The sequence below is a fragment of the Dasypus novemcinctus genome, chromosome 18, assembly GCF_030445035.2.
Source record: "Dasypus novemcinctus isolate mDasNov1 chromosome 18, mDasNov1.1.hap2, whole genome shotgun sequence".
NCBI lineage: Eukaryota > Metazoa > Chordata > Mammalia > Cingulata > Dasypodidae > Dasypus > Dasypus novemcinctus.
In genome coordinates this window covers 60518970-60528398 of record NC_080690.1, presented here as the reverse complement: position 1 = coordinate 60528398, position 9429 = coordinate 60518970, and positions in this window count along the sequence as shown.

Below are 9429 nucleotides of genomic sequence, written 5' to 3'. Positions count from 1 at the left end.
CAGGACTGATCCAGAATGCTTGCTGGAAGAGAGGGGCCCCACTTCATTCAGAGTACAGGCATTTCTGTGGTACATGCCTTTCTGAATAACCTGGAGTTCTGCAAAACAGCACACTAAAAATAAGACTTCATGGGGAAAAAAAGTTACGGATGGACCACTTAAATGCATGCAACTTTATAATCAGAGAGCCAACAAAATCAAAATGATCCTAATAAAAATACTAGTGCAGTTAAATTTTGAACAGGCATCTGCACTTAGCAGCACCTTCAGTTCATCCTTTGCAGCCTGAAACCCTGGGGCCTGTGCTTCCTCCTTTGAGATGCAGGTCTGGAGGATATTCTAATCAAGACCATTTTCATCAAAATTAAAAATCTGATCCAAGGTGTAGCCTTCTTCATTAATCTGTTGTCTTAACATGGGAGAAATATCTTTGCAGTTTCATCATCTGCATTCACAGCTTTGCCATATAGCAAAACATAGTGGCAAGGGTGGTGGTCTTTGAAGCCACTAAATCAGCCACTATGGATCTAAAGGAAGGGCACCTGCTGCAGAGTCACAACTTCTCCCCCTTAACATTAGGGCTGACTTTTAACTGTGAGAAAGCTTGCCCAGGATTGCTTCCAAGCATTAATTTCCTAGAGAATTCTGAGTATTAATCAACATACTTGTGTTATGCTGACATCATTACTCTGTTTACTTCTGGGGAAATTCATGTCAAAGAAGCAGGTGGGCAGCAGAACAGGTTGTCCCAAAGCAGGCACCTATGTGTAGTGAGGAAGGGGCTCTGGCTTGGTTCTAAACCTGGCTGGACCCTGCAATAGGAATGGAAAGGACTGGAGATGGAACTTGTCAATTTTCAATTCCATGAAAAATCTTTTGGGTTCTGATAAATTATTGACTTGGGGAGGATTTATATCTTTGTAATACTGAGGGCTTTTTTTTTTTCAATCCTTGGACACGTTTTTCAGGAAAGTTGCATAACTTTCTCCTAAGATATTTTGTACATGGTTTCTTTGGTTTACTCACTGGGACTTTTGCTGTTGATTTTTTCACACTGATCTTGGATCTAGTACCTTGCTGAACTCACTCTTACTTGTTCTAGAACAGCTTGACAGATAATTCTCCTAGATGATTCTGGCAAGATGATCCTGTTGGAAGCAAAAATATTGACAGTTTAATCTTTCTTTCCAAACTTTATAACTTATTTCCCACCCCTCCCCACTTTGCCTAGGAGTCCAATACAAGGTTGAATAGTGGTAGTGGGTACTCCTTGTCGTCTTCTAGACTTTTAAAGGAATGATTCTATATTTCACCACCAAGAATGAAGTTTACAGTAGATTTCTAGCAGAAATCTTTCATCAAATTCTATTTTAATTTGCTAAGATTTTTTTTTAAAGTAGATGTTGAATTTTATCAAATGCTTATGTAAATTGCCCTGAATTCTTTGCTACCCCCAAAAATCCTGCAATCAACAATTTTGTACCTGTATCCTTTGGAATTTACATGACACTTTCTCTGGTTTATATGCCTAAAATTGGGATTGCTGGATTGTGGAATATAAGCATACTGAATTAAAACAGCCAGGGCTGCATGAAAGTTTCAAATTCTACGTCTGCACTAATACTTGTTACTATCTGACTTTCTAATTTTTGCCACTCTGTTGGATTTAAGTTGACAGGTTGTAATTTCCTAACTGATTATTAGTGGGGTTGGGCATCTCTTCAGACTTGTTGGCCATTTGGGTTTCCTTATCTGTTAACTGCCTTCTTTTTTGTCTCATTTACCCACTTTTTACTGTTGGGTTTCCTGTTCTTATAAATTTGCAGGACTTTGATATTTTGGATATTGATCCCTATTTTATTTTTGAAACTAAAAATATTCTTTCCAATTTGTCATTTTTAGTTAACTTTTTCAATGATGTCCCTCTTTAGACAGAAATTAAAAAATTTTAATATAGTCAAATCCATCACTTTTTCACCTTTTGGTTTATGCTTTCTGAACTCCAAAGTCATAAAGATGTCCTCCATTTGTTCTGCTAGCTTTATAGTTTTATTTTTCATATTTAAGTCTCTAATCTCTTTCTTTCACCTTGATATTATAGTGAGATATAGGGAACCAACTTTACTTTTCTCCTGAAAAGGAACCAATTTTCCCAATACTATCCTGTAATAATTCATCCTTTTCCTTTTAATGATGATGCTTATTCTGAAATATTCCTTTTTTTTTTTTTTTTTTTTAATGAACATGTGTCTATTTCTGGCCTCTCTCTTCTGTTCCTTTGTTCAGTTTTTTCATGTGCCATGCCACATTTGTTTTCTTTTTAAATAGTTCTGACTTTTTAGTATATCTTACTCGATTGGGATATTTTCTCTTTTTTGCCTTTCTTATCTATTTGTCAATCTTGAGTCTTCCACATGCATTTTTAATCACTTTATCATATTTCTCAAAATTTTTTTCTTTTAGAATTTGGCCTTGCATTGAATTTATAGATATATTAGGGAGAGACATGTTAATAATATTAAATTGTTTCATTCATGAACATGGTTTGTCTCTCCATTTATTAGGTTCCTTTTATGTCCTTTAATAGCATTAAACTTTTTCTTCACAAATGTCTTGTGGCTTGATAGGTGAATTCCTAGATTACTCTGTAGCTTTCAGTGCTATTTTGAATGGGATCTTTGTGTTGTTAGAGTTTCTAGTTGTCTGCTTTTATGCAGAAGAATATTATTCATTTTTTAAAGATTTATTTATTTATTTATTCATTTCTCTCCCCTCCCCTCCCCCCGCCCCCTGCCCCAGTTGTCTGTTCTCTGTGTCTTTTTGCTGTGTGTTCTTCTTTGTCCACTTCTGTTGTTGTCAGTAGCACAGAAATCGGTGTCTCTTTTTGTTGCGTCATCTTGTTTTCAGCTCTCTGTGTGGGCAGCACCATTCCTGGGCAGGCTGCACTTTCTTTCACGCTGGGTGGCTCTCCTTACGGGGCACACTCCTTGCGCGTGGGGCTCCCCTAGGCAGGGACACCCCCTACGTGGCATGGCACTCCTTGCGTGCATCAGCACTGCGTGTGGGCCAGCTGCACACGGGTCAAGGAGGCCCGGCGTATGAACTGCGGACCTCCCATGTGGTAGACGGACGCCCCAACCACTGGCCAAGTCCTCTTCCCTGTTATTCATTTTTCAAGGTTGATCTTTTATTTGGTCAATTTACTGAATTCTCTTGTCACTTTTAATGGTTTGGTGTTTCTTTGTAGAATATGAGATCACATCCAAAGAATGGGATCATCATACACGTATTTATACTGACTTATTTCAGTGGCCGGGACCGGCAGGTATGAGCAAACAGTAATGTGATAGTGGCCACTGCGTCTTCTTTCTGCTCTTAAAGGGAATGAGGCTAAAGGTTCTCTGTTAAGCGTAAAGTTTGTGGTAGATTTTTGGTAGATTGTTCCCATCAAATTATGGGAGTTCTCTTGTATTTCCAGTGTTCTGAGAGCTTTTTATCATAAATAGGGGCTGAACTTTATAAGATACTTTGTATCCAGGGAAGTAAGCATGTGACTTCCCTCCTTTTTTTTCTAACCAAATGCAACACATTGTTCACTTTCTAATATTTACCAAAGCTTACTCTGATCATGTCTCATTTTTATTTTTAATACATTATTGCTATTTGATATTTTATTTAAGACCACTGTGTATACATTTAGAAAATAAAATGAGCCTCTAATATTCTTCCCCCAAATAGCCCCTTTTGAGATTCTGTTTAGGAGTCAAGGACATATTAGCTTCATAAAATGATTTTTTTTTCCTTCAGAAAGTTGTGTAAGGGTCTTTGTCCCGTGAAAGTTTGGTAGAACTCCCCTGTTAAACTTTTGGGGACTTTTTAAAATTACAATTTCAGGTTCTTTAATGGTTACTGGTCTATTCAGAGTTTACTGTTTTTTGTTTCAGGGTTGGTGTTTTATATTCTTGCAGATATCTGTCCATTTCATCAAAGTTTACAAATTTATTGGTTATCTGGTTCAAAATTTTAGTATTTAAAAAGTATCTATGCCTGTAGCTATTTTTGCTTTTTAGTATGCATTTTGTTTTTCTTTGCATCTTCTTCTACTTTTTTCCTTGATCATTCTTTTCTGAAGTATTTCCATCTTATTAAAATTGCAGATAGCCAACTTTTGGTCTTGTTAATCTTCTCTACTTTTTCCTACTTAATTGATTTCTTCTTTTACATTTTTTCCTTCTTTCTTATATTTTCTTTTTTTCACATTTGAGTTCTTCAATTAAGACCTATCTCATTCATTTTCAACCTTTCCTTTTTGCTGCAAATCCAAAGCAGTAAATTATCCTTGAAATGCTGCTTCAGGTAGTAAAGTAGTACATTCATTACCATTCACTTAGAAGGACTTATTTATTTTATGTTTTCTTTTTTAACTCAAAGTTTGTTTGTGTTATATAATTTTTCACACTTCTGCATTTTCAAAAAAAGCAACCTATATTAGGGGTTGGACTAAGGTGCAACAAAAGGAGAAGAGAGCACAGTGTCTCTGAAGACATTTATTTATGTTACAGAACATCCCGGAGTGCATATATGGCCCTGCTCCAAGGGTTTATCAGGTTCCCAGGTCCAACCTTTCTCATTTCCCTGCCTTGAGCATTGTCCTGGCCCACATATTTGAAGCTGTTGCAACAAATTCAAGTTCTAGTCTGTGGGAAGAGGGAAAGTGGGCGTGTGGTACAATGAGCTTCTTCTTAAGGAATGACCCAAACTTGCTCACATTACTTCTGTTCACATCCCACTGGCCAAAAACTAGTGCTGTGTCTACAGGAGGCAAAATTTATCAATCAGGGCTCAGCTAGGAGAGCATACCTTGAACCAGAGCATTTACTATAAGGGATTGGTTAAATTGGTGATGGGAGACTGAGAAGATGAAAGGGGAATACTGCATTAGCCAGAGTAGTAGATGCAGGAATGAGCTTTCACTCCTAGGATTGGGGCAACAAAAGGAAGTTGGGGCCATTAGAGTCTAGAAGGTTGGCAGAACATCCAGACCTCTGACAAGCTGGTGCTGATGTGTCCGAGAGAGCAAAAAGAGGCTGGGAGTGTGGGGAAGACAGGAATCAGCTGCTACTGGGTGGGTGGAGAGCCACCGCTAGGGTGATGGTAACAGGACAGGAAACACAACTGAGAGAAGCAAATGCGTTTTTCTTTCAACCTTTTGGATTTTCTTTCTGGTGCACCCTCTTGGCAGAACCTATTAGGGAAAAATATGTTTGCAGATTCCCAGCCTCAGCACCACAAAGCAGAGTATAAAACGGTGGATTGGGCTAAGAAACCACAGCTTTAATAACCAACACAGTCCATCCACCCTTTTGACTACTTGGCATCCATGGTGGATTGAACCATGTGCCCCACAAAAGACATTTTCAAGTCTTAATCTGCATTTCTGGAGTGTGAAACCATTAATAAATAGGGCCTTTGAAGATATTAGTTAAGGTGTGGTCACAGTGAATCAGGGTGGGCCTTAGTCCAGGCGGACTTTGTTATAGTAGCCCTAGGAAAGGAATACACCGGGTATCTGGTCCTTGGGAAACACACTTCACAGCCAGAAGTTGTATGTCCTTCACTGATTGTTTTTTTTTCTTCAGCAAATGATCACTTTATTTATTTATTTTAAAGATTTAAAAAATTTATTTTTCTCCCCTTCCCTCTCCCCCAGTTGGCTGCTCTCTGTGTCCCCTCACTGTGTTTTCTTCTTCTATCCTCATCAGCGGCACCAGGAATCTGTGTTTCTTTTTGTTGTGTCATCTTGTTGTGTCAGCTCTCCGTGTGTGCGGCGCCATTCTTGGGCAGGCTGCGCTTTCTTTCGTGCTGGGCGGCTCTCCTTACTGGGCGCACTCCTTGTGCGTGGGACTCCCCTATGCGGGGGACACCCCTGTGTGGCACGGCATTCCTTGCGCGCATCAGCACTGCACATGGGCCAGCTCCACATGGGTCAAGGAGGCCCAGGGTTTGAACCGCGGACCTCCCATGTGGTAGGCGGACGCCCTATCCATTGGGCCAAGTCTGCTTCCCTAAATGATCACTTCATTACTTACACAGCACAAAGGGTCTAAAATAACTTATTCAAACTGTGTGCTCAGGAGACAATTCAACTATACCTCTGCTCAAGCATACAAAAACCTTTATGAGGGAAGCAGATGTAGCTCAAGTGGTTGAGCGCCTGCTTCCCATGTATGAGGTCCTGGGTTCAATCCCCGATACCTCCTGAAAAACAAAAAACAAAACAAACAAATGAGAAAAACAACAACTCTTCCTGGGGAGTGGATGTAGCTCAGTGGTTGAGTGCCTGCTTCCCATGTAATATTCTCGTTTTTAGGAAATGTACGTGGATGTATCAAGTGTTAAAGGAGCATGATGTATACAACCTACTCTCAAATGTTCAGAAAATAGAATGGCTGATGGATAGAATGATATGGCAAATGTGGCAAAATGTTAGAAGTGGTGAGTCCGGGTAACTGGAGGGGCTTGGAGTATGTTGGAGTTCTCTGTTTCAGGTTTGTATTAGTTTTGGAACTATCTTATAAGTTTGAAATTATGTTAAAGTAAAAAGTTTAAAGAAAAAAATCATATGATATGGAGAACTTAATCCTTTAAACCTCACAACCAATCCTGCCATGAAATGTATAAAGATATTTTCTAAATTTTCCATGTACATAGCACAACTGTCCCATACAATGTATCATAAACCTGTGGAAAAAAAGAGATGGAAACCTCCTTAGGGCTAACGCTAAGCAAACCTAAGGCTGATGTGTGTTTCCTTTGCGATCCTCCACTCTTGGCAGATACTGAGCTGTACTGCTCCTTAAATAAGTTTTATGCATCAAATTTTCTGCCCCATCCCTCATCAAAATGTGCACCGCAGTGCTCCTAGGTGGAAGGTGAAATTCTGCTTTGCACCGGATGCTACTACTATTTTTATCATCCTGTCCACCAGGCCTGTTTCCTAGTTCCACAAAGGATTTGAGGCTGTTTTGAGATTATAATTCCTGCAATTTGGAGCCCTTCTCCTGGATTTCTCTTCCAGGTCTCTTTAAGGCACAGTTTCTCCTTCAATTGAGGCACAACCGAGAGGAAGAACCCAGGTGTCCAGGCCACCGGGCCTCCCTTGCCCTCCTTCACTGAATTAGGGAACTAGTTTACTTATAATTGATTGTATCTATTTACTTTATAAATTGTGCCCTGTCTCTGCCTTATTTATTCACTCATTTATCCAGTAGTTATATTTTTTATTCAGAAAACTCTGAAAGACTGGTAATATCCTGAAACCGAGGAATGTCTGCAATGCTATAATTTCAGACACCATCTTAGCCTAAAGGGAGGAAGTCTGACTTGACATGGGGGAGGGGCGTGCCTTTCCAAAGCTGTTCACATCACACCTGGCAGCACAGCTTGGTTTGGCAGACAGAGTTAACAACCGAGGCCTAGCATGTGTCTCACTTCTGCATCCTTATATTTTCTTTTTCAGGGTGTTATTGAAGAGGATTTCAAGTCCTTATGCCCAGGAATGAATCTGAGAACAGGCAACATCTGGGTGATGCTCCAGATTTTTCCAAACGTCTTGGCTTAGAGGATCTGTGGGAGTCTAAGGGTGGTTTAATGCTGAGAACTTGGGGATGGGCTGAGAAGGAGGACTGGAGGAGAGGTGGGAGCCCCAAGAGTGAGGGAGGAGGAGGAGGGCCGTGAAACAGGATTTCTTTTAAAAGGCATGGGTAAGGAAGGCATTTTATGAGGTCTAGGAGCATAGAAGGGCATTCCGAAAGGAAATGACGTTAGATGAGTTTAGGACTAACAGTGATTTAGAGGTGGCACAGGTAGCTCACCTCCCAGCCCTCCTCTGCCTTTCTTTATTAAGTCAGGAAGTGAAAATAGTCATAGATAATTGTATCTACTAACCATCATCCATTTCCTTCCCCATCCTCTATGTATGACAGATTCATTCTCTCATGAATAAAATATTTACTGAGCATAATCACTGTATTGGATCCATAGCAATCAAAGAGGCGATCCTTGCCTTCATCAGGCCTGTAGTCTGGGCATACAGGGGAAGCACCGAGCAACTACTGATTAGGTGCATTGAGCATTTCAGAAGGGGAAGTAGAGGGTGCCATGGAAGTCCATGAACAGAAAGAACCAACTAAGTCTGAAGGCATCAGTGAGAAAGTTGAGACTAAGGATGAAGTGGAGTGGGAAGGCAGTGTTCCAGGCACAGAGAACCGTGCTGTGAAAGACCTAACCCAATTAGCCTGTGAATTCACAGCCCGGAAGAAGCCCAGGGTGGCTGGATTGTGGAGTGACCGGGAGAGTGGCAAGGCCTCAGGCTGGACAGCAAGTAGTGGTCTACTGTGAAGAGCTTCTAGGACAGGCTCAGGATTTTAGACTTCCGCCTGAGGCAATGGGGGACCTACTGAAGAACTGAAGCAGGGCAGGGCCTTGATCTACTCTGGCTGTTGGGCAGATAGTGAATAAATTGTAGGAGCCAGACTGGAGGCAGAGACCACTTTGAAGGCTCCTGCAGTTGTAGCTCAGATGAGAGATGCTGGTGGCTTGGAAGAGATGCAGAATCTGCAGGAAGTGACATATTTAGAACCTCCAGGACATTCTAAAAGATCTGATAAGGAGGTGAGCGAGAGTGAGCAGGGAGCTAAGTACAACTCTGAGGTTTCTGGGAATACTATGAAAAGCAAGAAGACAAGAGGGTCTAGATGTGACTCTGGAAGTATGTCAAGGATGTACTTCCCCAGTGTAGTTCAATAGCATAAACTTCAATGGGGCAGGGTTGTTTTATTTTGCTTTTTTAAAATAGAAGTATGGAGAAGAAATAATGTCTCGAAGAGTATTGGGGTGCCAGGGGATGGCAGACTGCATTGTTGTACAAAATGTTGCTGTTGCTCTTGAACGATAGCCAATTATTATCAAGCTTGGCCATGTGACTCACTTTTGTGAATGATACTGAGCTCAAGTGATGAATATAATTTCTGAGATAGTGCTTCAAGAACCAGTTCATGGCGGTCCATGGCTCTTTTCCCTCTGCCAGGAGATTGGCAATGTTTCAGAGGTTTCTCCTTGAGCCTGTGTCTCTGAATGAAGAGGTGGAGTAGAGCCTGCAGACCCTGCATCTCTTCCAAGCCACTTGACTCATGAGGGGCGCATGACCTGAGAGAGTATACACTTTTGTGAAAGTCAATGAGATTTTAGCTCATTTGTTTCTATAGCAAATGCTAAATGCCCCTTCCCTCCTCCAGACCTTGAGGTGTTTCATGAGTGGGGTAATGAGGAGCCTTCATTTAGGATTGTGGGGGTTATCTTCTGGGATGGAACTAGTTTTAGTTAAGAGTTGAAGGGAAAAAAGAAGGGGAGGCAAAACAACATTGAGTG